The sequence below is a fragment of the Anolis sagrei genome, chromosome 3 (genome assembly GCF_037176765.1).
Source record: "Anolis sagrei isolate rAnoSag1 chromosome 3, rAnoSag1.mat, whole genome shotgun sequence".
Taxonomy (NCBI): Eukaryota; Metazoa; Chordata; class Lepidosauria; order Squamata; family Dactyloidae; genus Anolis; species Anolis sagrei.
In genome coordinates, this window is record NC_090023.1 from 245,664,022 (window position 1) to 245,676,735 (window position 12,714).

Sequence of the window (12,714 nt, forward strand, 5' to 3'; positions counted from 1 at the left end):
TATTGTGATTCCCTGTTTCCTTTCTTGATTGCTTGAAGTGCCATGCCTTGCTTAACTTTATAAGTAATTTCTTCTGCCAGCTTTTTATTCCTCCTGTATAATAACTGATGGTTTTCATTGCATGAACTAGCTAAGGAAAGTCATTGCCTCACCTTTTCGAAAAGACTGCAAGATTTGTCTTGCAAATTTAAGCAAACTTCCCCGGGATCCAGGTTAATGCCTTCATATTATTTAAGGGTTTACAATCTGCCTCTCTTCCCAGTTGCCAAGAGATCAGGGTACATAACAACCTGTTAATTAAAACCAAGAATCTATACTATACTTACTTATGCAATCCCTCATAGCTCGAGGATGATTGTCTTCCAGATGTGGTGTCTTGGTGGCAGGTCCATAGGTGGCTGTGGAGCCCTATTCTTGATCCACATGTTTTCCCCCAGTGAGGACATAGGTTTCCGGACAGAAGGTGGTCCCCGTCAGGGTTGGCTTGACATGCCTTCCTCTTGGCACGTTTCTCCCTTTTGGCCTCCATTCGTGCCTCTTCAAATTATACAGGACTGCTGGTCACAGCTGACCAGCTAGAGTGCTCAAGGGCCAGGGCTTCCCAGTTCTCGGTGTCTATTCCACAGTTTTTAAGGTTGGCTTTGAGCCCATCTTTAAATCTTTTTTCCTGTCCTCCAAAATTCTGCTTTCTGTTCTTGAGTTCGGACTAGAATAACTGCTTTGTGAGAGGGTGATTGGGCCTTTGGACAATGTGGCCAGTCCAGCGGATTGATGGCGGAGGACCATCACTTCAGTGCTGGTGGTCTTTACTTCTTTCAGCACTCTGACATTTGTCCGCCTGTCTTCCCAAGAGATTCGCAGGATTTTTTTTGGAGGTAATGCTGATGGAATTGTTCTAGAAGTTGCATGTGACGTCAGTAGATAGTCCACGTTTCGCAGGCATATAGCAGTGTTGGGAGGACAATGGCTTTATAAACAAGCCCCTTGGTATCCCTACAGATATCCTGGTCCTCAAACACTTGGTGCTTCATTCGGAAAAATGCTGCACTTGCAGAGCAACAAGAATCTATAAATTACCATCTGACTGAAATGGTGTTTTAGAACCTGCTTAAAACAAAGACCTAGTCTATGTGAAAGAAGCCAGCCTTGGTTTTCAATATTGTATACATAAGGGGACTAAAACTGGATAATGCAGTTTGAATCTGTATGATATGATTAGTGTAAACCCATACAATGCAATATATCTGCACTGAACTCCATTATATGGATCTATAGGGGTTACGTTCCCCTGAAGATGCAGGTTCGCAGCTTGGGAGTGATCCTGGACTCATCGCTGAGCCTGGAATGTCAGGTTTTGGTGGTAGCCAGGGGAGCTTTCACACAATCAAAACTTGTGCGCCAGCTGCGCTCGTACCTTGGGTAGTCTGACTTGGTTACGGTGGTCCATGCTCTTGTTACATCCCATATAGATCACTGCAACGTACTCTACATGGGATTGTCTTTGAAGACTGTTCAGAAGCTTCAATTAGTCCAATGGGCGGCAGCCAAATTGTTCACCAGAGAGGTGTACAGGGAGCACACCGCCCCCTTGTTACGTCAGCTCCACTGGCTGCCAGTCTGCTACTGGGCACAATTCAAAGTGCTGGCTTTGGCCTAAAAAGTCCTATACGGTTCCAGCCCAGCTTACTTGTCTGAATGTATCTTCCTCTAAGATCCACCTCAGAGTTTAAGATAGTCAGGGGAGGCCCTGCTCTCAATCCCACCACCCTCACAAGCGTGACTGGTGAGGACGAGAGACAGGGCCTTTTCTGTGGTGGCCCCCTGCCTGTGGAACACGTTCCCTGCTGAAATCAGGTTGGCCCCTTCCCTCTTGTCCTTTAGTAAAAAGCTTAAATCATGGCTATGGGAACAGACATTCAAGCAGATTCAAACTGTATTATGTGACAGTGCAGATCCAGCCTTTGCCCTTTGACATATAGTAAGATGATGGTAGGGTCAAAGAAGAGGGCAGCTGTATTGACTCTCTATTAGGTGCCATTTACACTGCCATATAAAATCCAGAATATCTGCTTTGAATTGGATTATATGGCAGTGTAGAAGGGGTCTTACATGGGTTTTTTTATTTATACAAATGAATAATAGAATGATGGAGAGGGAAGAACTTCTGAGTTCTATCCAGTCCAACCCCATTCTGCCATGAAGGAATACACAATCAAACCACTCCTGACAGATAGGCATCCAGTTTTTGTTTTAAAAATTCCAGAATTCATCCAGTGGATTTCATGGTACTTCATCACAATGTACTGGGAAAATCTATTACCCCTTTAGCTACTATGAGCATTTCAGCCAAACATATAGTAAACAAGGGAACCTAAGGAAGAAGGGAGCAGTTGTCCTTATACTCATGGCTAATCCAAGCATCCTAGGATTTGACTTTACATGTCCTGGTTCCACTGTGCGACTTAATAGGACCATTCAGTTAAATTTTTATAGGGATGTTTGGCACTCTATAAATATGAAGGCACAGTTACTTTTTTGCATTGTTCATGAAGAAAGGAATGCCTTCCTTGGATTAGGATGGAAGTCACTCAGCTGTTTTCATTTTGGCGGAAGCCAAATAGAGCCAAAACAACTGAAATGATAGGAAGGGTGGGAATTTCCTGTGGTTAAACGGAGAGGAATTTTTTTCTGCATTACACCACAGGGCAGTGTTGAAATACATTTTAACCCAGTCTTATTACCTCATTCCCACATTTCAAGTAGTATCATTTAGAAGAGAGAGAGAAGTATTTCTTATAAAATTAATGTAACAGGGTCAAAATGGTCAGAGCTAGAAAACTTAAGATGTAGTTGTTTTAAGATGCACCTACACTGTAGAATTAATGCAGTTTGATACCACTTTAACTGCCATGGCTCCATGCTACAGAATCCCGGGCGTTGTAGTTTAATAAGGTCCTTAGCCTTCTATGCAAAAGAGTGTTGGTACCTCACCAAACTACAAATGCCAGGATTCCATAGGCATAGATAGAGCCATGGTAGTAAAAGTGGTACCAAACTGCATTAGCTCTACAGTGTAGAAAATGCACCCTTGATTACATTGTATTCTATTAGTTGAGTAGCTCTACCCTTTAGCCTTGCACTTGGCTTTCTCTGCAACTTTTACCCATCTCACCTGGGGTAAAAGCTTATTATGCACCAGTTTTTCGTGAGGTTTGTGCAGTTTTATTGTGAACATTTCTGCATGATGGCAATTACTATGCATTCACATATTTTAATCATCAGCACTCATATTCCAAGTTTCAGAATCTGAAGCTTATTTCATGCTAAAATAAGTGCCTGAAGGTAGGTTTGAGAAATATGAATATTGTCCTACACTGCTATAGCACTACCATTCTACTTTAACTGCTTTGGCTGAATCTTGTAAAATTCTGGGATCTGTAGCTTAGTGAGGCCTAAGTGTTCTTTAGCTGAGAATCCCAGGATTCCATACGAGGCAGCCATAGCAGCTAAAGTGGAAGAATAGCACTATGATTTTGATCTAAGAGAATTCCTGGCTGGTTACTTAGCTTTGGATGTTAAAACATTGGATGCAAGAACTTTTGAATGGCACAAAATGCTTCTATCTCACTAATTAAGAAAAAATTCAAATAAAAGGCACAACTGAAGGTGTTATATGCTAGAAATGAATGTCTGTTTATCCAATCATTCTGTATTTTTCACAGCAATGGCTTGAAAACTCAAGCTATGCATCTCTTCAAGAATTATTGAGTTAACATATAGCCCTGGAAGGTTCTGCATGGAAATGAGCTCAGGTTTCCATTTAGGGAAACGGATGATTGTGAGAAGACATGTATAGAACAGAGTTTTGCTTTGTATGGTTCGTGTGGAAATGTCCATACTAGGGAGAAACACACCTAGCCCCATGCATTTTGTTTTGAACCAACCCCAATACAGTGTGTCCCATTCCGAAGTCCCCAAGTAGCATTGTTTGGTGGTCCCCTTGTTAACGGATCAATGAATCCACTCCGAGGGCCCTTCCAGACAGGCACTATATCCCAGGATCTGATCTCAGGTTTTCTGCTTTAAACTGGATAAGAGTCCCCACTGCCAGATTATCTAGGATAAACAGAAAACCTGGGATTAGATCTTGGGATGTGCCCTGAACTTTAAAGGATCTGTCCAGAGTTCTGATTGTATCTGAGGAAAGCACTCAGCACATAGGATATCTCCTTTAAAGTTCAGGGTAATTCACCACCCCACTGACATGGGATCTGTCCTTGCCCCTGAAAGCTTCCCCAAACTAATTCTGTTTTGGAACCAAAAGAAGAATATCTATCTCCTTTTGAAATTGAGTTTGTTTGTATAAGTGATTTCAAGTTGTCTGTCTATGGATTCCATAGAGTTTTCTGATTGTCTTCTTCAGAAATACAGTTGACTCTCCACATTTGTAAATTAGATTTATTAGTATTTGATTATTTACTGGTTTGATTAAAATATTCTCTCTTGGAACCTCTAGATCAAGGATCCCCAAACTAATGCTTGGGGGCTGGATGCGGCCCTCCAAACTCATTTACCTGCCCCTGCCCCTAATCTTTAGTCTTGAAGGCACACAAACGACTTGAAGGCACACAACAACAACAGTCCAAAATTAACTTTACCATCTCATCAGTTGAAAACAGGCCCACACTTCCAATTGAAATACTGGCAAATGTATGTTGTTTAAAACTGTTCTTCATTTTAAATATTGTATTGCACTCCACATAAGGCATGTGCAGTCTGCATAGGAATTAGTACATGTTTTTATTTAACTATTTTTCCACTCTCCGGCAGTCTGAGGGACCGTGAAACCTATGAGAACCGGCTTAAAGAGCTGGGCATGTTTAGCCTTCAGAAGAGAAGGCTGAGAGGATACATGATAGCCATGCATATATATATATATGTGAGGGGAAGGAGGGAGCAGGCTTGTTTTCTGCTGCCCTGGAGACTAGAATGCGGAAGAATGGCTTCAAACTAGTGGGAAGGAGATTTCACCTGAAGATTAGGAAGAACTTCCTAACCGTGAGAGCTGTTCAGCAGTGGAACTCTCTGGCCTGGAGTGTGGTGGAGGCTCCTTCTTTGGAGGCTTTTAAGCAGAGGCTGGATGGCTATCTGTCGGGGGTGCTTTGAATGTGATTTTTCAGCTTCTTGGCAGGGGGTTGGACTGGCCTGTGATTCCAAGAACCAGCCCTGGGCATAAAAAGCTACTTTTCTGGGCAAACAGAAAGGTTACATTGCCTGGAACATTTTGGGATTTATAATCCGGACAAATTACTTTTCCAATATCTGAGTGTAAGGGCATTTGAAACCTAATTATACACAGTAACACATGATCTTTAAAAAAATAGAATCTTATGCATATTTACTCAGAAGCAAAACTCACTGAGTTCCAGGTGACTTTGTCACTGATAAATGCACAGAGGTGAAACAATATGTGTCACTTAGATTTGGGCAGCAAAATGATATCAGGCAACCTTTAAAAAGCCACAGTCTCATTGGTGTTTTGTCATATTTCCCAACATCTTTGCTAGAGCCTATAATAATTTTTTAAAAAGAGTACCTCTGAAAGCTAATAGTTGCTTCACCTGAATATTTATTACCTGGAGTGCTAAGCAAACATTGATTGATCAGAGCGATGCAAAAATGTGCTACTGGAAGCCCGCGAATTTTATAGCTCCTATAAAGTGCTGTATACAGTTTTTGCTCAATTTTATGCTGTTAAACCAAACATTTGGTATCATATGGCACTTTGAGTGCTTTGATTTATGTGAAGACAGCAATTGCTTCAGTAATAAACTTTCTAAAGTGTGAGCTTAAGAGCAGTCTACTGTATTTATTTGTGACATAAACACTCACCTGCAATGCATCCGAGAATCGTCTCAGATTTAACTCATATCGTACATTAAAAACATTAAGCTTCAGACACTACAAGGTCATCTCCAAGGTAAAGGCAGCTGTGATGAAAAACCAGCCAAGGACAAAGTGGGAGCTATTTTGAATTTAAACTGATAGGGAAAAATGTTCAATTCTTCCAGAGACAAAATCTTTATTCAACTGAATCAAACAATCACAGTAAGCAACTCTATATATAAAAAGGTAAAGGTTGTTCTGTGACATTAAGTCCAGTCGTGCCCGACTCTGGGGTGTGGTGCTCATCTCCATTTCTAAGCCGAAGAGCCAGCGTTGTCCATAGACATCTACAAGGTCATGTGACTGACCTTCCCGCTGAAGCGGTATCTATTGATCTACTCACATATGCATGTTTTCGAACTGCTAGGTTGGCAGAAGCTGGGGCTGACAGCAGAAGCTCACGTCGCTCCCCAGAATTGAACCTGTGACCTTTCAGTCAACAGGCGCAGCAGCTCAGTGCTTTAACCTACTGTGCCACTGCGGATTCCTCAACTCTCTCTCTCTCTCTCTCTCTCTATATATATATATATATATATATATATTAGATTTTAACCTAAATTGGTGATCCCCCCCCTAGTGCAAATGATCTGAAAACCACATTTAATTATATGGAAAGAAGACTATATTTTACTTTAAGTCAGGAAAGTTCATTACTTATTTTCTGTTTAACTCAGTACAGTGTTCAAGAAATATATGAAAGATAAATCCAAATATAATCTGGAAATTTTAGTTCCACATGGGGTGGGTGAAAGGACGGCCATTATGGATTTACACCTCCAAGACAAAATTATATGATAAAGGAAGGAAGGAATAACAGTTGAATAAGTATATACAAGAGTTATCCATAAAGTAGGGTTACAAGGCACATAGCTCTTGCGGGGAATTTTCATGGCAGAAGTTGGTATCACTGCCGTGTAGAGGGAGGCCAGTGGAAGTAAACAAGCAGTGACAGTCATCAGTAGCTCATCGACTGGCGTTGTGGTGAAGGTTAGAGATGAGCGTCCCCATTCCGTTTCCCTCCAAGTATGAAGTTTGTGCTGTAATATGCTACCTAAATGCTAAGGGCATGAACACTGCTGCGATTCATCGCGGAATCTTTTCAGTTTATGGAGAGGACAGCATGTGACAAAATGGGTATGGAATATATTGTGAGACCATGAAGAAACTTTGCAGAGCCATCCAAAACAAACATAGTGGGATGCTGATAGCAGAAGTCTGTCTCCTTCATGACAATGCACATCCACACACCGCTCTTGCAACACAAGAATTGTTGACTTCATTTGGTTGGGATGTTTTAAGCCACTCCTCTCACAGCCCCTATCTTGCACCCAGTGACTATAATCGCCTCACTAAATTGAAGGAACACCTGGGTGGGAAACATTTTCCCCACGACAATAAGGTGAAAATCGAAGTGATGAACTGATTGAAAAAGGGAGAGGGAAACTTCTATGACACAGACATCAAAAACTTGTCCCACAGATGACAAAATGTATTGAACTGAATGGTGATTATGTGGAAAAATCATGTAATGCCTATGCTATAATTTATGTCCGTTTTATTAAAACATATTTGTATTTTTAAAAAAATCTTGCAACCTTACTTTCTGGATATCCCTTGTATTTGCGGTGTAGATAAGATAGTGGTAGGCAACTAAGAGCCTGCCAGATATTTTGAACCATAAGTCCCATAATCTTTGACCCTCCATTTATCTATGGTAGACAGTGATAAGGTAATACAAGTAGAGTGGATGAACTATTAAAGGAAATTTATGTTGGCGAAGGCGTTCATGGAAGTTATCACTGGGTTGCTGTGAGTTTTCCGGGCTGTATGACCATGTTCCATTTTTAAAATATATATTTTTTATTTTAGGACATACACAAACACAACAGTTACAATTCCCACCACCACCATGAGGATTATTTTCTTTTAAATATTTTTGAGATTTACATACTATATAACATTTGTATTCTATTTCTTATGGCCTGATCTCTAGACATATTCATAATATAATTCTTGACCCAGTTCCATCTTTCTTCAACTTCTTGCATTCTATTTTCATTACACTTTGAATCATTTAATTTTATGGAATTTAATGGAATTCAAAATTATGGATGTAAAAAAAAAAGTAAAAGTAAATGTATGGCCCTGTTCCAGAAGCATTCTCTCCTGACGTTTTGCCACATCTGGACACAACGTATTATTTGAGAATGCATAAATGCTAGACCTCTCTAACAACCACCATGTCAGACTACACAGAGAAGCCATTGGAATCCACAAGCATGTGGACAATTTCAACAGAAAGGAGGAAACTGTGAAAATAAAGAAAAATTGGCTACCAGTATTATTTTTTTAAAAAAACTCCAAAATCAGGAAAGTAAATAAAGAACAACACTCAGAAAACAGGGGAAATCCAGAGAAGAAACCATCAGGGTCATCTAAAACCTTCTAACAAAGGATGTCGCCAAGAAGCAGCCAGGCTTTGAAGCTGCAAGGCCATTCAGTGCTAATCAAGGTGGCCAACTGTAACATTCACACTTGCCTCTAACAGACAAGAGTTATTTCTCCCATACTGGACATTCCACAGATGTATCAACCTCACTTGCCTAGTTTCAACAAACCTCACAATCTTTGAGGATGCCTGACACAGATGTGGGCAAAACGTCAGGAGAGAATGCTTCTGGGACATGGCCATACAGCCCAAAAAACCCTCAGCAATCCAATTTCAGTTTGCTCCCTCCCCTCCATAACATGTAGCACTGGACTGGATTTAAAACTTTGGACATATAGTTAAAATCAAGACAAAGAGAACTGGAAAGTTTCAGTACTTCCAGGGGCCAGGTCACCTTTCTGGATAGGCCTGTGAGAAAGAGGTCTGTCTGTAACCTCATCTTTTGTAGACTGGGTCTATTTCATAAGATGCAAGTGTGAGTATTGTGCGCTTTGAAGTGTAGGTATTGTCAGCCCCATGGGGTGCTATTTTTTCCATTCTATAGTCTGCACCAATTGCTCTTAGCTAAATAACAAATCAGTCATTTACATTTAAAAAAATCTTATTAAAGCAAAATGTGGCACCTTATTTTACAGGAGAACAATTCTCCTGGATCTTCGTGGCCCACTTTTTTGGAGAAAAGAAGGGTCAATAGAGGAGCACTGCGATCTCTGGGGTCCTTGTGAGAAGCCCCAAATATGTGCAATTTCCACCCTGATCTGGAGCAGGGAGGAACCAGTCTCTAAATGGTGGACAGGAAAAAGTTATGTTGATGATTGCAGCTCATCAATGAATTCCTAGATTCCCTAAAGATGGGCATTGAGCTTTGACTCAATAGATAAGGTGAATATTTCTCAGCCTTCTATCATAACAGAACATTGTTCATATTGTATCATGGTATAAGGCAGTGTTTCTCAACCTTCCTAATGCCACGACCCCTTAATACAGTTCCTTATGTTATGGTGACCCCCACAACAAGAAATAATTTTTGTTGCTACTTCATAACTGTAATTTTGCTACTGTTATCAATTGTAATGTAAATATCTGGTGTATTTTCATTGACTGGACCAAATTTGACACAAATACCCGATACACCTGAGTTTGAATATTAGTGGGGTTGGGGGGACGACGACGACGACTGATTTTGTCATTTGGGAGTTGTAGTTGCTGGGATTTATAGTTGACCTACAATCAAAGAGCATTTTGAACTCCACCAACAATGGAATTGAACCAAACTTGGCACACAGAATTTCCATGACCAATAGAAAATACTGGAAGGGTTTGGTGAGCATTGACCTTGAGTTTTGGAGTTGTAGTTCACCTACATCCAGAGAGCACCGTGGACTCAAACAATGATGGATCAGGACCAAACTTGGCACAAATACTCAATATGCCCAAATGTGAACACTGGCAGAGTTTGGGGGGAAATAAACCTTGACATTTGGGAGTTGTAGTTGCTGGGATTTATAGTTCACCTACAATCAAATTGGGAAGTTTTGCCCAATAGAATTGGGCAAAACTTCCCCCCACAGAAACCCCACAACCAACAGAAAATACTGTGTTTTCTGAGGGTCTTTGGTGACCCCTCTGACACCCCCTTGTGACCCTTCCAGGTCGAGAAACACTGGTATAAGGGGAAGCAAACAATGAAAGATGTAGCTTTTGCGACAGCAAAATGATGGGTTGTTTGGAGCTTTCCAAGCTCGAGGTCATATTTATTTGCTCAGTTTATCCTCATGTTTCACTGAAGAACGCACTGGCTGTTTCTGAGTGCATCTCAAGCTTTCCTACATTCAGCTGAGAGTAAAAAGGAAGTGAAAGCTTTACTCATTCACAAACATTGCAATATAGTATGATGACTAGAAAACCACAAGATGATGCCAGCACAGACGGGCTTCCCAGTTTCACAACTAGAGAGACTTATTGCAAAATAATATCTTCTTATCAGTAAAGTACAGTCAGTCCAGCAGATCTGTAGGTTTGACTTTTGCTCACAGCTTTGATTTAAATGTTTTCTTTATGAATCTCTAGTTCCTGCAGTGCAACCCCATGGACAGCCTTTTCCAGAATAGAGGCATTCCAGAAGAGCAAGAGATTGCTACAGAGTTATTCCTTCAGATAAAAATGTAAAATTTTAATGTATGTTTTTTTCAGTTTCCTCTTACCTCAGTGATGTAAAGTAGCTTATTTTTCAGAGGATGAATCATAGAGATGGAAGAGACCACATGGGCCATCTCGTACAACCACCTGCCATGTTGGAAAAACACAATCAAAGCAACCCTGATAGATACCCAGCCAGACTGTGTTTAAAAGCCTCCAAAGAAGCCTCCACTGCACTCCGAGGCAGAGAGTTCCACTGTTGAGCAGATCTTACAGTCAGGAAGTTCTTCCTAATGTTCAAGTGGAATCTCCTTTCCTCTGATCTGAACCCATTGCTCTGAGTCCTGGTCTCTGGGGCAACAGAAAACAACTTGCAGTTTCTCAAGTCGCTCCTAACATGACAAAAAAATAAAATCCCTCTCCTCGTATTCGAACTGCGGACCTTTTGGTCAGCAGTCCTACATGCACAAGGGTTTAACCAATTGTGCCACCAAGGGTTCCAGCTATTTGGTAATACAATATGACTTAATCCCAAAATTCCAATTGTAAATCCTTTATCATGGCAATCCCATGAGTGGTTAGTGAAATGCTTTTCATATTCTGAAATCTGTGCCAAGTCTCAGCCTTTGTTTGGCTGTTAGAGAGGATCATTCTACATGAATAACTGAATGGCTTCTGATATAACATTTGAAAACTTCTTTGTGTAAAGAGTTTCTACATATGAATTAAATACATCCACTCAAACAATGATCTGAAGGTGAGTGAAGTTATGGCTGACCAGAAATGGGTTCGGCACATAAGTAGATAGAAAATTATTAAACCATCCAAAGGAAGAGTAGGTTATACGTATAATAAGTAAATAAAACAGAATAGCCGCAGCTGCTTTAACAGTGGCTGTAATTCCCAAACTAGTATATTGGCAGAACTACATTTATTCAGTGCGGGGCTGCTAGCAAAGTACTGTGGTGACAAGGCCACTAGCTTTTATTTCTCAGAAGATATTTCATATTTTTCATAATATATTTTATTCAGATATAAACATGGAAAGAAAGTACAGAATATTTTGCTTGGATTTTCCTTCAACCATCTGGTAAGTGCAATGCAGCTCCAGAGTGCCACCATCTGCTGAAACACTAGTATTAGACGCTTAGAAATGACACTCAGAGAATAATCTTGTGTGTATGTATGTACAGGCAGTCCCCGAGTTTCAGACAAGATAGGATCTGTAGGTCTGTTCTTAAGTTGAATTTGTATGTAAGTCGGAACAGTTACATTTTTAAGTGTAACTCCAGCTGTGTGTGTGTGTGTATGTGTTTGTACAGTGTAAGAGCACCTGATATGGGGTGCTCCTACCCTGTAGAATTAATGCAGTTTGACACCACTTTAACTGCCTTGATTCAATGCTATGGAATCCTGGGAGATGTAGTTTGCTGAGATACCAGCACTCTGGTGGAGAAGGCTAAAGACGCTGTAAAACTACAACTTCCATTGCATTGAGCCATGGCATTTGAAGTTGTGTCAAGCTACATTAATTCTACAGATTGCACCCCATTTCTTCCTCATCCTCTGTTTGCTTTACCAGCATCAGTCTGAAAACAAAGGCTCTTTCATGACGGTTTATAAAGGTGCGTGAGTGGATTTTCCTCCCACCTCTTTTAATGTGAAGTAAAGAAATATTTAGGACAACGGTGCAGCTGTGAGAGGGCAATTTGCGCACCAAAAAAGGAAACAAATTCCAGCATTTGATGAGTTACATTACATGCAAGTCAATGGACCACAATACTTTTGAATGCAACTGGATTTGGGTTGGAAGTGGGCACGGACAGGAGGAATTAAATATTTTACCTTTACAGCTGAAGCTTTCTGAGATAGTCAAGTCCCATTTCCAAGTAAAGCTGGGTTTACACTGCCACATAATCGAGATTATCACACCAAATAATCCAGATTATCTGCTTTGAACTGGATTATATGAGTCTGCACAACCATATAATCCAGTTCAAATCAGATAATCTGGATTTTAAATGGCAGTATAGATGGGGCCTAAGTATTCTTCTATCTTGGAATGCTGTTGGAAATAATCTCTCCCAGATACAGAAGGATACTTGAGTTATCCAGATACTGAACTGTATAGGTTTTCTTCAGCGGGAAATTTGGCAAGAGAGGCAGAAATAACAGCAGGA